Source organism: Plectropomus leopardus, chromosome 16 (genome assembly GCF_026936395.1).
Source record: "Plectropomus leopardus strain MGB_pleo_1.0 chromosome 16, ASM2693639v1, whole genome shotgun sequence".
NCBI classification, from domain to species: domain Eukaryota; kingdom Metazoa; phylum Chordata; class Actinopteri; order Perciformes; family Serranidae; genus Plectropomus; species Plectropomus leopardus.
The window spans coordinates 32507906-32522522 of NC_142191.1; the positions used below are offsets into that span (position 1 = coordinate 32507906).

At 39.3% G+C, this 14617-nt stretch overlaps 2 pseudogenes; both read left to right on the top strand.

Moving 5' to 3' along the window:
• Positions 1-4965: 4965 nt before the first annotated feature.
• Positions 4966-5938, top strand: LOC148186964 (trace amine-associated receptor 1-like; annotated as a pseudogene).
• A 6624-nt stretch (positions 5939-12562) lies between these two features.
• On the top strand, positions 12563-13548 carry LOC121955905 (trace amine-associated receptor 1-like; annotated as a pseudogene).
• The last annotated feature ends 1069 nt before the right edge of the window (positions 13549-14617 follow it).

Genomic DNA, 14617 nt, shown 5'->3' on the forward strand with positions numbered 1-14617 from the left:
AAGTTATATCTATCACAGGCCAGTAGTTAGAAGGCAGCATGTGTTATGGTATGATATTGAGTGTGAATAAAATGCATTGGGTTTAGACTTTCTCTTATTTGGCATTTACTGTAGAGGAGAGAGAGAGCAAGATTAAAGCTTAATTTATGCCAAAACCCAATTGCTAATAATAATATTGGACCTTGAAAGTTTCTGACACAAAATTTAAATTTTCCTTCACTCTGTTTAATCTAAGAATGATAAAAAATATTAATAATAACAAAAGGTGTAACACTTTACTTAGAAAACAAAATACACTGAATGAACAAAAACATTTTCACAATGTTAATGTCTAAGTTACAGCATATTAAAACTTAATAAACATGAGCAACATCATGCAGTTTATATTTAATTATATATTCAATTAATTTTGTGTATGTCTGGTGTGTCCTGACATTTGTGTGTACAAATACTAAGATGTTTGTGTCAGTGAAACACTGCACTATCCTGCTTTCTATATTTTAAAACCTCGAGTACAGTTTCTATTGACTTACGGTAGAAAGTGACACTTACTGAGTTCTGGATTTTTTGATTTTGGGTTAGTATGATTCCTGCTAAAATGCATTAAATAAAACTTATCATATTAATATGACATATGAAGGCATCGATTTTGGTTGGGTGTCCTCTATTGAATAATGCTGTAAATTAGAACATTTTCATCACAAAAAAGTGCAATTCTGGAGTGCAACAACAAACAATAATGCATATTGTGTTCAGGCTTTTTTAAATTACAAAACTTGGAGAATTATTACAAAATGTGTTACATTTTCCATTGTTACATAATCTGTACCCTGGTTTACTGAAGAAACGTGCTTAAACAGACCTGCAGAAGAAAAGAACACAAATATTTTCGAGATTACATTACATTGCAATATATTAATTTAGTTTACACTTTTGTACAAAGCAGTTTTAGTTAATACATCCCCCAACCTCAAACAGACAGGAATCAATCAAGTGCATTGACTTCATAGATAGAAGATAAAGATTATATCATTTTATGGTCCAAGGGTCAGTCTGAGCAGATGCACTTTCAGACTGCAACAGATAATGTAAAGAGTTTGTGTTGACCAAATTACAACGGGGAGTTTGTTTCTCAGTTTAAGAGTCGGGACAGCAAACAGTTGCAACTTTGTAGAGCCGTACCCATGCCCCTTTGTAGTTCGGGAGTCGCCTGCCCATTAGCACTAGTAAAGCGCAATGGACAAGCTGGGGTGTATGGTTTGATCATGTTACTGGACTTACGATGAGCTTTAGCAGTTCACAGCACAAAAGGCAAATGCAAATGTCTTGAATCAGATTGAGCAGGCTCAAGGAGTCAGTAGAGGGTACGGAAGAGCAGAGCAGTGTGAGGAAACTTGGGTAGGTTGAAGACCAGTCAGGCCACTGCATTCTGGATAAACTGCAGAGGTTGGATGGCACATGCAGCCACATCAGTCAGTTTTTATCAGCCAGTCTGAGGGTGCAGTTAGTGAAGCTGTTGAGAAAGGTGTTTTAAACAGAGTGACCCACTGCTTTGGGGCAGCATCCCAGGAAACATAGTATCCTGGCTTTCAGCTGAACCGAGAGGCCGCTGAAGCAGACTGAGCATCCATACTGCAGGACATTTTGTATGCTTGAGCAATAGAAGACACTGAGGCTTTTCTTGCTGGCTCCAAATGTAAATCCTCTGTAGAACGTGACTGCAGATTAATTTCACATGGTAAGACCAGGACACGCACTGTCTACAAGTACCCCAGGTATTTGAATGATGTTGTTTTATGGGTTGATTGTGAATTATAACAGGAGCAATATAACTGTCTTGTGTGGCTTCGAAGATGACATCTTGTGTCGAGAATAAGAGCGTTCTCGTCACACCACTGAACCATTTTAAACAAATGGACAATTAGTGAGCAAAGACAAGATTGTTTTCGAGCAAACGTGCGAGTTGCCAGCTGAGCAGGGCCTGAGATGGTTTGTCTGGTGGCAAAACATAATAGCTCAGTGAAGACACCTTCAACTGTTTAAAAAAGAAATGGAAGAGGAGAGAAAGATCTGTAATTCTTTACATTGGAAGGGTTGAGTGTGAGTTCCTGTAAAAGGACTCTAGCTGCATTTGTGTTTGGAAAACCAGTTTTCAAAGAGATATTGATGAAGTGGGAGAGGACAGAAAATAGGTTTGGGGCGACTGGCTGGTGAAGTTGAGTGGAGATAGAGTCAAGAGGGCTTCCTCACTGTTTAAAACCTTGCGACATTTTAAGATACATTCTCACTATGTTTCTTTCCCTACACCTAAACACAGTAACTTTACTTGCCTAAACCCAGCCTTCATAACTTTTGATTAGTTGCATAACTTAACGTTAATATCATAATGGTATTTGGTGGGCACATGTTAGTCTTGTGGGAATACAGACGATCCAAAGGATACCAGGATCACTATTACATCCATCCCCTGTATAACCAAAGTGAGAGCTTTGATAGCATACTCAGCGCCAAGTAAAACACATCTCCAGTGGGTGTTGGCTTGCACCATGGTTGTCCCTTGTCACCCATGCTTTTTGTGACATTCATGGACAGGATCTTAAGGCACATCTAGGGGGAGGAAGGGGGACTTTAGAATTGCGTCTTTGCTCTTTACACATGATGTGCCAAATACCAAATAGCTAAAAGCAACATTCTGCATATACTATACAGCATTTCATAGCCAAAAAATGAATCATTTAAATTTCACATGTTCGATGAAATTCTTAACAACAGATTATTCGATCGCTGATTAATTATCATCCCTAACATGAACAAAACATAATTAACTAATAAAGGCTTTCGTTTTATTAGGGTCAAGCACCGACTGTAAGCGATTGCCAAAACCCTATTGAAACTACATTTTTATTCTTACCTGAAACAAATTGCTTTTTAAAGGCTTGGGTTATTTAAAACTCATGAAACTTTGCGCACATGTCAGAACTGATGAAAAATTTTAAAATTTAATTAACATAATTATTTTTATGTGAGATAAAATAACTCAGGAGTGCTCCCTATAAAATTTTTTACAAAGCGCCCCCCACTGTCTATTTTACCAAAATGCACAAACACTATTAGGCACATGTAATATGTAATATAGAAGATATACAAAAAGCCTCTTGGTGGAAGTCAGTCATTTTGAATATACTGTGAAATATCTGTGCATTTGTAGCCATTTACAAGGGTTACACTTTAAGGATTTCCCCCCTTAGATTTGACCCAATTTACTTCAAATTTTGCCCGTACCATCTTACGATCCTTGACATGAAAAGCCACTCAAAGCTTGGGTGTCCCATGAACCGCGTGACCATGGTGTAACGTCAAACTTCGTAGTTTTTTACTTACTTATTTATTAATGAATGAATGAATTGCTTTATTTCCAACCAAAAATTAAAACATTCTAAAAATGTTAAAAAGCGTCCAAAAGGGAGTAGGTAAAAGTAAAACATATATGTCTCTACCCCTTTCTCATTTTTTTCTTCTAACTCATATTATTTCAACAAATTCCCCAATTTATTTACAACTATTGTACAAGCAACCGTCCCCCGTTAACTTACCATCCTATTAAATAAATAAATAACTATCCAAGGTTCATTTACAAACCAAAATATTCCTCAGTGTTGCAAAATCAATAGAAACACCCCAATCTTTCCTCATCCATGTACCTGCCAAAATATAGTTTTTGTATATTTAAAAAAAAATTGATTCATGTTCATTAACATTATCACTCATCATCTATACCTGTGTCTCTATATTGTGGTTTCCAAACAACATTAATTTAATTTTGTTAAAATTCAATAACGACTTTTTATGCTAAACCACTGTTGTAATTTTCTCATTTCTGTTGTGACGTCCTCCAAAAGCTGCTGTAAATTTTCCCCAGAGCAAAAGTACATTGGTATCATCTGGAAATAAAACACATTTCAATTTCTTGGATACCACTCATATATCTTTTATGTACAAAAAACAAACAAAGAAACACACAAAAACAGTTGTGGACCTAATACCGACCCCTGTGGCATCCCAACAGTCATGTCTAGGCACGTTGATATGTAATCACCCATTTGCACAAACTGCTGCCTGTTTTTCATGTAGCTTTTGACCATTCAAACACAACCCCTCTTATACCATATTTTTCCAGTTTTTGGATTAACATGTCATGGTTTATGGTTTAAACCTCTTTTAAAAAATCGATTAAAAGAAACTCCTGCTACATACTTCTTCATTAAAACATCCAGTAACTTATTCTATGAACACAATTGGTGCCAGTGTTGATCTATATGCTATATGCTATGCTATGCTATGCTATATATATAACTGTATTGACTGTCTGATAGTAAATTATGCTTTTCAAAGAAATTATCCAACCTTCTGATAAACCGGTTTGCTAATATTTTAGAGAACTGGGAGAGTAATGATACAGTCCTGTAGTTGGTAAAATGCTGTTTGTCCCGGCTTTATAAATAACTTATGAAATTGTATTTTTGTATTTGCACCCCATCCATTCATGTAGGCTGTGCTGTTTAACATTTGTTCTCTAACGTTCTTAATTTTGGTTATGTCATAAGGGGGGCAGGGGAGGGGCTACATTAGTTTCTGAAATTTTGTTTTTATTCTGTAAATCTTTATCTATTATGATTATTATCACAATGAAAACACATTTGATTGGACGATAAGAGAATGCATTCATTATGGTAATGAGATAGAGGTTGACAAAAGGTCGTGCACTGTGGCAGAATAACAGGGAACACCCATCAGCTCTGATAAGGGGACCATCTTCAGTGTTTAAAACGTATGACAGACAAAAGTCTCTTGTAGTTTTGTATTGACAGATTAAAATTCAAAAACATTTTAAGATAAACATGCATCTTTTATACTTTGAAGACTGTCAATTCATAGTGGAAAACTGATTTACAGGAATGAAGAAACATGGCCCCAGATGTCATTGTTAACCATGCTGATGTGCATCCCTGTTATGAAAAATATAATGTTTCTTACATAATGACAAGCACTCTTTCTACCAAATGTGTTTTATTATATATTTTTCTTGGCTTGTTGTCTGTTGTCACAGTATGTGGAAACCTTCTTGTAATAATCTCCATCATTTACTTCAAACAGCTCCACACTCCTACAAACTTTCTCATCCTCTCTCTGGCTGTGGCTGACCTGCTTGTTGGGGTTGTAGTTTTTCCTTTCAGCATGGCGTTCTCTCTTAGCTCGTGTTTGTATTATGAACATTTATTTTGCAAAGTGCGAGACAGCTTTGATGTAACACTGAGCACAGCTTCCATTCTGAATTTATGTTGCATATCTATTGACAGATATTATGCAGTGTGTCAGCCTCTGACATACAGAACTAAGATAAATGTTTACATTGTTGTGGTCATGATCCTCATCAATTGGAGTGTTTCTGTTCTAGTTGCCATTGGCTTTATAATTCCGGGATTAAATCTTAAAAATGTCAGGAAAATTGTTTTATTGATGCTCTACTTGCAAACATTTTGGGACCCATTTTTCCTTTTACCTGCCAGTGATCATAATGCTCTGTATCTACCTAAAGATTTTCCTTGTGGCACAGAGACAGGCACGCAGCATCCAGAACACAAAGTCTGGAGCAACTGTCAGTAAGATGGAGAGAAAGGCCACCAAAACTCTGGCTGTTGTGATGGGAGTTTTCCTTTTCTGCTGGACTCCTTTTTTTCTTTGTTTTACTTTTCAGCTTTTAGATAATGTCTCAGTGCCAGTTCCTCTGATTGAAACTCTGAACTGGCTTGCACTGTCAAACTCAATGCTCAATCCATTTATTTATGCGTTCTTCTACAGCTGGTTCAGATCAGCTTTCAGGATTATCATTTCTGGGAAAATATTTCAAGGTAATTATGCCAACACTAAACTGCTGTGACATATAGTCTGGAGTGCTGAAATAGTCAACAGTCGAGTCAGTACAGAAATAAAATTGGCACAGTAAGTATCAAGCATGCGTCATTACACTCTGCGAACTGTATCTCAGCATCATGTTTTCTGTTTTTTTGTTTTGTTGTACATCATGTGATATAAATGTTAATTTGGCAAACATTAACAGTTGGTAGTTATCTAACGTTACTGTGGATTGTAGCAATGTTTGATGAGCGAGGAAATCCTGTCTGACCGGCATCATCGCTCATTAAATACCTGAGCAAAATCCTGCCTGATGCAAAAGTCTACTACCTGCAGCCCAGGAGGGAGCAGCTGTCATAGACAGGTTTTGGTAAACTGCAGTTCACTGGAGTAAACCAGCTGTCACAGATGTTACAAGGATGTGCAGTGAGGCAGGGACATACTCGTCTGACACTAACCACAGGCTGAGAGACACTGACACACACACACACACGCACACACACACACATGCTGTCTGATACAGGTTGTGATTATCTTCGGCACCCAGCCTGCGGACTCCGCCTACGGACTTGTGCCTGTGACCAAATCAGAAGCTGCGAAAATATACAGTACAATAGCACGAGTGTGATATTGCTTTATTATAGTTTAGACCTAATTTGCATCTGCAGTCCCTCAGCAGGTCAGAAGAAATACACAGCACAAAGATATGACAATATGGAGTTGTACAAAAGGGAAAAAAGAATTACAGAAGTCGAAAAATACACACAATAGCACACGATATAAGGTGATACCAAGGGGAAGACACAAGACAGACATGAAGCTACACAAAAAGCACATCAATATACAAGACACAAAAAAAGCTACACACAACAGTGCATCACAAATGAATGCCTGTCAAATTAAAACCAAGTTATAAAGTAAAGAGATTAAGGTCAGTGAGCGCAGAGCTGAGCAACTTACTATTACTTACTAATAACTATCCAAGGTTCATTGACAAACCAAAATATTCCTCAGTGTTGCAAAATCAGTAGAAACACCCCAATCTTTCCTCATCTATATACTTGACAAAATTTATTTTTTGTATATTTAAAAAAAAATTAATTCATGTTCGTGCATTGTTTCAAACCATCACCCAACCCATTCCACATTTTTTTTTTTTTAAATTAAATTCTACCCTAAAATTAGCTGTCCACCTGAATAATAAAATGACTATTTCATTGAACAATGAAAAAATATGAATATACGCCCAGAAAAAAAATGCATGAACAGAAAGGTGTCCAATTACAATCACATCTGTATTTAGTCTATTGCCACTGAAGCTCAGGGAGCACAGTCAAATCATATTAGTTTACTGTAAAGAAAGATGCTACAATATGTCAAGTAGATAGTTATATTTATTTACATGTAGTTTTTCTTTTATTTGAGCTGTGCATGATATACTTCATAATTTCAAGGTGCAGTCTTTCATAATTTAACACCTATATTTATTTAGGTTAGAATCAAACTTTATTTAAGTCAGCTATGTATGTATGTATACCAATTTACCTGTCAATTAAAATATTGTCACAGCGTTTGGCCATGCGTTCTTTAAGATGAAAACTAAAATACAAATTGGATGATTGAATATGAATTTTATTTCTGTGCCAAATAATGCACCCATTCAAAAAAACAACAACATTTTTGATCATGCAGTTTAATTTTCAGATTTGCTATTTCATTTGAGTTCAGATCAGTATATGCTTCCTTCACAACCCACAGCAAACTGTATTCATCAGAAGTTAACAGGAGCTATGAGCACCCTGTTGTGGTCCTCTCCAGAAACAACAGAGCACTGTGTTGTACAGCAGTAGAGAGGACATAGTTTTATATTTAGTAGCAAAAGCAAAGGCAGATGTAAGCTGATGACGTTTTTATAACTGAAAAAAACTAAACAAAAAAAACAATAATGATAAGGGGACAACATGTCACTGTGCTGACAATGAGATGTGCTTATGAAAAAGAAGTTAGAGCATGTGTTTTATTTCTGATGAAAGATATTACTTACTTACTCCCATAAAACTTTAATTAACAGCCTGGGCTATTATTTGCTTGCACCACCTAACTCAACGGGCTTATATTTGGGACAGGCACCTTTATGGGACTCCTCCCTGAGCTACCACCTTGGTAGAGGGGTTTGCGTGTCCCAGTGATCCTAGGGGCTCAGTTGTCGGGGGCTTTATGCCCCTGGTAGGGTCACCCATGGCAAACAGGTCCTAGGGGAGGGAGCAGACAAAGTGTAGCTTACCAGACCCCTTCTGATAAAAAAGACAAATGGTTCAAAGTTTCCCTCGCCCGGACGCAGGTCACTGGGGCCCCCCCTGTAGCCAGGCCTGGGGGTGGGGCTCGATGGCAATTGCCTGGTGGGGCCCAGCTGGGCACAGCCCGAAGAGGCGACGTGGGACCTCCTTCCCGTGGACTTTTTGGAGTCCTTAGACCGGGTGCTGGAGAGCGTTCCTTCTGGGGACTCCCTCGTTCTGCTGGGGACTTCAATGCCCCCATCTGAACTCGAGTGGTGTTTTGTTATTGGACTTCTGTGCTCGTCATAGATTGTCCATCACAAACACCATGTTCAGGCATAAGGGTGTCCATATGCGCACTTGGCATCAGGACACCCTAGGCCGCAGTTTGATGATCAACTTTGTAGTCGTATCGTTGGACTTGCAGGTGTATGTCTTGGACACTCGGGTGAAGAGAGGGGCGGAGCTGTCAACCGATCACCACCTGGTGGTGAGTTGGCTCCGATGGTGGGGGAGGACCTCGGTCAGACCTTGCAGACACAAACCCAAACACATTGTGAGGGTCTGCTGGGAACGTCTGGCAGAGTCTCCCGTCAGAAGGAGCTTCAACTCCCGGGTCCCGGGGGAGGAAGGGACATTGAGTTCGAGTGGGCCATGTTCCGTGCCTCCATTGCTGACCTCGACTCAGGATGTTGTGGATCGGTGGAAGAAATACTTCGAAGATCTCCTCAATCCCACCAACACGCCTTCCGGTGAGGAAGCAGGGCCTGGGGACTCAGGGTTGGGCTGTTCCATCTCTGGGGCTGAGGTTACCGAGGTGGTCAAAAAGCTCCTCGGTGGCAGGGCCCCAAGGGTGGATGAGGTCCCCCCGGAGTTCCTTAGGGCCCTTGATGTTGTGGGGCTGTCGTGGTTGACATGACCCTGCAACATTGCGTGGACATCAGGGGCAGTGCCTCTGGACTGGCAGACCGGGGTGGTGGTCCCTCTTTTTAAGAAGAGGGACGGGAGGGTGTGTTCCAACTATAGGGGGGTCACACTCCTCAGCCTCTGTGGTAAGGTTTATTCAGGAGTTCTAGAAAGGAGGGTCTGCCGGACAGTCGAACCCTGAATTCAGGAGGAGCAAGGCAGGTCTGGATAAGCAGGAGAAAATGGATGGATGGATGGACCTTTATGGGACGGATTCAGAATCAGAATCAGAAAGTTTTATTGCCAAGTACATTTACATACACACAGAATGTGACTTGGTGTTTTGGGGCAAAACAATAAAAAAAGGAAGAATAAAATAATTTATTTATATAGAGTACGACACATAAAAGTAACAATTTAAAAATACAAAATGAAATAATGAAATCTAAAGAACACAAAATGTATGTACAAAAGATGTAATGGAGGAATTGCAGTGAAAATATCTACAGTCAAAATACATTAACCTGCAGTGTGCAGTGTAAACAGAGAGAGTCCAGTCCAGTGTGCATTTATGTAATGCATAAAAACTGATTTAGACCAGTCCTGTGTTCAGTCACCTCTGATGGAGCTTTGAGTGTAACTTTCTAGCATCATCATAGTTAACTTTTCTATGTTCGACACTGGAAACATTGTGGAGACTATCAATTGTTCTTTTTTCTGCTGTCTGGGTATTCAGTTACATAACAGCATGATGCAAACAGAGGCATTCCATCGAGACTTAATCATCATTTTTACACCTTAGAAAACTTCCAGCTTGACAATCAGTCAATAAACAGAATGCACTCCCTCGACTATATTGAGGGCTAACTCACACTCATTGTTTGTTTCTTGTTTTTCATGAATTTGGACTCAGTGGGTGTATTATGTCATTATTCAGATCATTAAGTAGCCATTAATTTGTGTTGCTCAATTAGTGTTGTTGCTCGAAAACAAAAAGGGCCCAGGTTGAGCAGGTGTGAAGATGCAGGCAAGAAGGGGGTGTGTGTGTGTGTGTGTGTGTGTGTGTGTGTGTGTGTGTGTGTGTGCAAAGGCAGCCCAGGGACCAATAACCACAACATACATTCACACCTTTAATTGAAGGCTGTTGCATCACAACGTCTAACTGAGACACAATTATGATAACACATGAGTGAGCAAGCATATGGATCAACAAACATTTCACTTTTATTTCTTTTTAAAAAGTAAACAGTTTAATACAAATGAAGGATTGAATGAAAAGAAAAGTTAAAAATTAGTGTAAAACTTGCATTGCATTTTCAGAAGGAATCTATGTTAGCCATCCTGGCCTCTCAGAGCAGCTGGATAATCCTTTTTATTCTGTTCAAGGATTCATATTCACTGACTAGGTAGTTTTTTCATTTTTCCTGAGCCAGCTGGAATCACTGTTCAAACCCTCATCAGCTCATACATTAATAAGTTATCACACTGTTCTTAATACCACAGCGCTCTACCAGAGTGTCTTAAGGTTAGTCTTTGATTCTTTAAACGGACCAAAAATTCACGACAAGATGATTTGAAATATGCAACTACTTGCAATCCAGCTCGTTCTAACATGGAACTCAAACAGCACCGCTCTGTCAGTGCTTTTAGTGTATATGAGTGTGACATCAAAAGCCTGCATCCAACCATAATACGACTGGACTGAAATATATATATAACCTTTATTTAACCAGATAAAAAACCCATTGAGACCAGTATCTCTATCTCAAGGCTGGCCAAGAGTTCGGCAGTCATAAACAGTAACAAGTGACAGTACAGATTAATACATACAGTTTTGATTGGAGGTGCATAAGGACCATGCTGCGTCATCCCACCATGTGCCTTAGTTGACATCACAGTAACACAATCCCGGAATGTGAACAGCTGACACAGAAGGATACTTTAAGCCCCGTACACACTGTGCAATTCTGGGCTGTATCAGAAAAAAGAAAACAATCGTTGCAAAAGTGGCGTGCCAAGTTGGCCTTTTTTCCCAGCCATGATCGCGACACACCGATCGACACACATAAATGCCGCTATAGCAAAGGCTTGATTTGGTCATTTACATTGTTCTCTACCACTACAGCGGTGTAGATGAATGACGCCTGCCAACAACCCTCTGTTCATGTGTATTTACGTCGATGGACGTAGGTCGTGGCCTGCAATTCAGTTGGTGATGTCATCGCACAGTCTGCACACATCAAACTTGATGTCATACCCAAGTTTTTTAAGATCCATGTCTCACAGTGTGGCTTGAACTAAACTTATAAGATTGCAAAACTTCCCACAGTCTGCAGGAGACTTAAAAAATCATAAGATGCAGGAGGGCACTGACAGAACAGCACCATGTGACAAGTTGGGATGAGAGCGTGTCGTGCAATCTGCTGATCTTTAACATTCTGAAAACCTGCTGGTTCACACCAATGCAACAAGATTAGACTTTGCTCCATGCAACAAGTCTGTACTTTTGTTCTGATTTCCAGATTTCAGTGCTTATGCATCATGATACATAAGATGAGAATTTGGCCAGACAAAACCTGTCGCATCTGCATGGTACCCTGTTGAATGGCTTCAGGGTTAAAACGCTGCCAGTAACAAAGTAATATAAGGAGAATGAAGGTCCCTATAGGGTGGGCAGGACGGGTGGTGGATGGGTCCAACAAACCCCGGACTTTCATGAGGAAGTCTGGTGTTTGCTTCCTGTCTGAATGTGTTTTTTTTTTTCTGTACCTTACCATGTGCCTCCTTCCTCTAATCAATAGATCCTCTAATCCTAACCATCTGTGCCTTTGTTGCTGAAACATAACCATGTGCTTTTGTAGTGTAAAACCACCATGTGGTTATGCTGCTGGTGTTGGTAGCAGCATCCTGGAAAGTCAACAGCAGATGCTGTAAGCTGCAGCAAAAGCGGTGACAGGTCACTTAGCAATGTTCAACAGCACAAGGAAAAGCAAAAGCGCTGGAAAAGCAGTGACTGCTCACTAAGAAACGTATGTTTAACTACACTTGCTGGAAAAGCGGTGACGGGTTGCTAAGAAACGTCTATTTTCAAGAAAAGCTGCAGGTTTTTTTCCTGGGAATGAAAGTTTAAAATGGGCATATTAAACTGTAATGAGGCATAGCAAAAAATGAAGAGTACACACATACATACACACACACACACACACACACACACAGACTTTTTTTTTGTTCGTCTTGAATATCTCATGGGTGCAGTAAGGTGCAGTTCCTGATCAGACGGCTTTTTCTGTGATGGTAGTAATGCTGATAAGTTTGAAGGTTCTGCACAGCTGCACATGTGATCAAGAATGCACATCAGCTCTCATGCATGGAAATATCTTATATTTTAATTTATAAATATAACGTGCTGCAAATGTCTGCCTTTTGCTAGTAATAACAATTGTAATGACTTGCAGAAACTCTGAAACATGGAACCTGAAGTCACCTTCAACAGGACTGACGTTTCGACTGCCGTACATCCGTGCTACAAAACAGATGATTCCAAACTCACACTGACAAAGACCCCTTCTGTTATATGTGTTCTGTTAAATACTTTCCTAATGTTACTGTCTATCATCACAGTATGTGGAAACCTTCTTGTAATAATCTCCATCATTTACTTCAAACAGCTCCACACTCCTACAAACTCTCTCATCCTCTCTCTGGCTGTGGCTGACCTGCTTGTTGGGATTGTAGTTTTTCCTTTCAGCATGGCGTTCTCTCTTAGCTCATGTATTTATCATGAGGTGATATTTTGCAAAGTGAGAAGCAGTTTTGACATATCACTGAGCACAGCTTCTATTCTGAACTTGTGTTGCATATCTGTTGACAGATATTGTGCAGTGTGTCAGCCTCTGACATACAGGACGAGGATAACTCATCGTGGTATTGTGGTCATGATCCTGCTGAGTTGGGGGGTTTCTGCTCTGATTGGCATTTGTGTCATAATTGCCGGACTAAACAATGACAAATGTGAGGAAAGGTGTTTAATTGATGTTCTCATAGAAAACACTATTGGACCTATTTTGTCATTTTATCTCCCAGTGATCATAATGCTCTGTATCTACCTAAAGATTTTCCTTGTGGCACAGAGACAGGCACGCAGCATCCAGAACACAAAGTCTGGAGCAACTGTCAGTAAGATGGAGAGAAAGGCCACCAAAACTCTGGCTATTGTTTTAGGAGTTTTTCTCCTCTGTTGGACTCCTTTCTTTCTTTGTATCACCGTTCTGCCGTTCATTAATGATTCAGTGCCGATTCCACTGATTGAAACTCTGAACTGGCTTGCACTGTCAAATTCAATGCTCAATCCTTTTATTTATGCGTTCTTCTACAGCTGGTTCAGATCAGCTTTCAGGATCATCATTTCTGGAAAAATATTTCATGTGATTATACAAATTCAAAACTGCTTTGACTTGTAATAATTACTGATAAAGTGTATACTAGTGGATGGCACAACTGAAATGATTTTCTTAACACCGTCATGTAACTTATAAATTGAACAAAGTGTACATTCATGAAAACATGATAAAAAAAATCATGAAGAAGCATTGTGTTTCAAAACAAAAGTAACAAGCATAAACAATTAAACAAAGTGAGTTAATTAAAACAAGAGTTTTATATAATACTTGGAGCAAAATCACTTCTCTTGTAATAATTAGCGGAGTGGCCGGCCTCTGAGCGACTGAGCGTACATCGCTCCACATCGCTCTCATGCTCTGCTCAGAGAACTCTTCACTGTGCTTGAGTGTAGATGTCAGACATCTCTCCATGCCAAAATAATAGAATAAAGACACATATTGGTTGGTATATCATATTGCCTCTGATTGTTTTCTTTTTAACCAAATTCTTCTCATCTCCACATAAATGAGACACAACTGGAAGGTTTTTTCACCTGCACCACCAGCTTTGTCAGAATTTCCTTCATAACTTTACCATGGCACAGTGCATTGGCCTGGCTGACACTACCAAGTACTTATTGATGTGTTTTAGTTACTTTCAGGATTGCTAACTCTTTTTCAATGAAAGATGATATCATTCATCCACTTGTATATTGCTACATTTGTTGAATAAGACTCAATAGAAAATCGATTAAACATTTGAATGTTGAGAGAACTATGGTGATTGTGCTATTGTGCACAACTTTCTTGCACTTCCAATCGACAAGAGTGTCATCGTAACCATAGGAACTCACTATGACTTAACTTCCAAAGCACTTAGCATCTTCTCTCCTCCTGCTTGTCTCACACCTGCTGCATGGCACCAGATGGGGGGGGGGGGGCTGCACTGATGGAACAACAACTATGAACTGTGGTTACATGAGCAGCACGCATGGGAATTAATTGAAATATAATATATTTTTCTTTTCCTGAATGAGTATCTACATTAAATTGGTTAATAGTCACTTGTAGAAAAAAATCACTAAGAACAACAAAGTGACCAAGTTGGCAACACTGGGCACTTTGATAATTAGACTATCACTG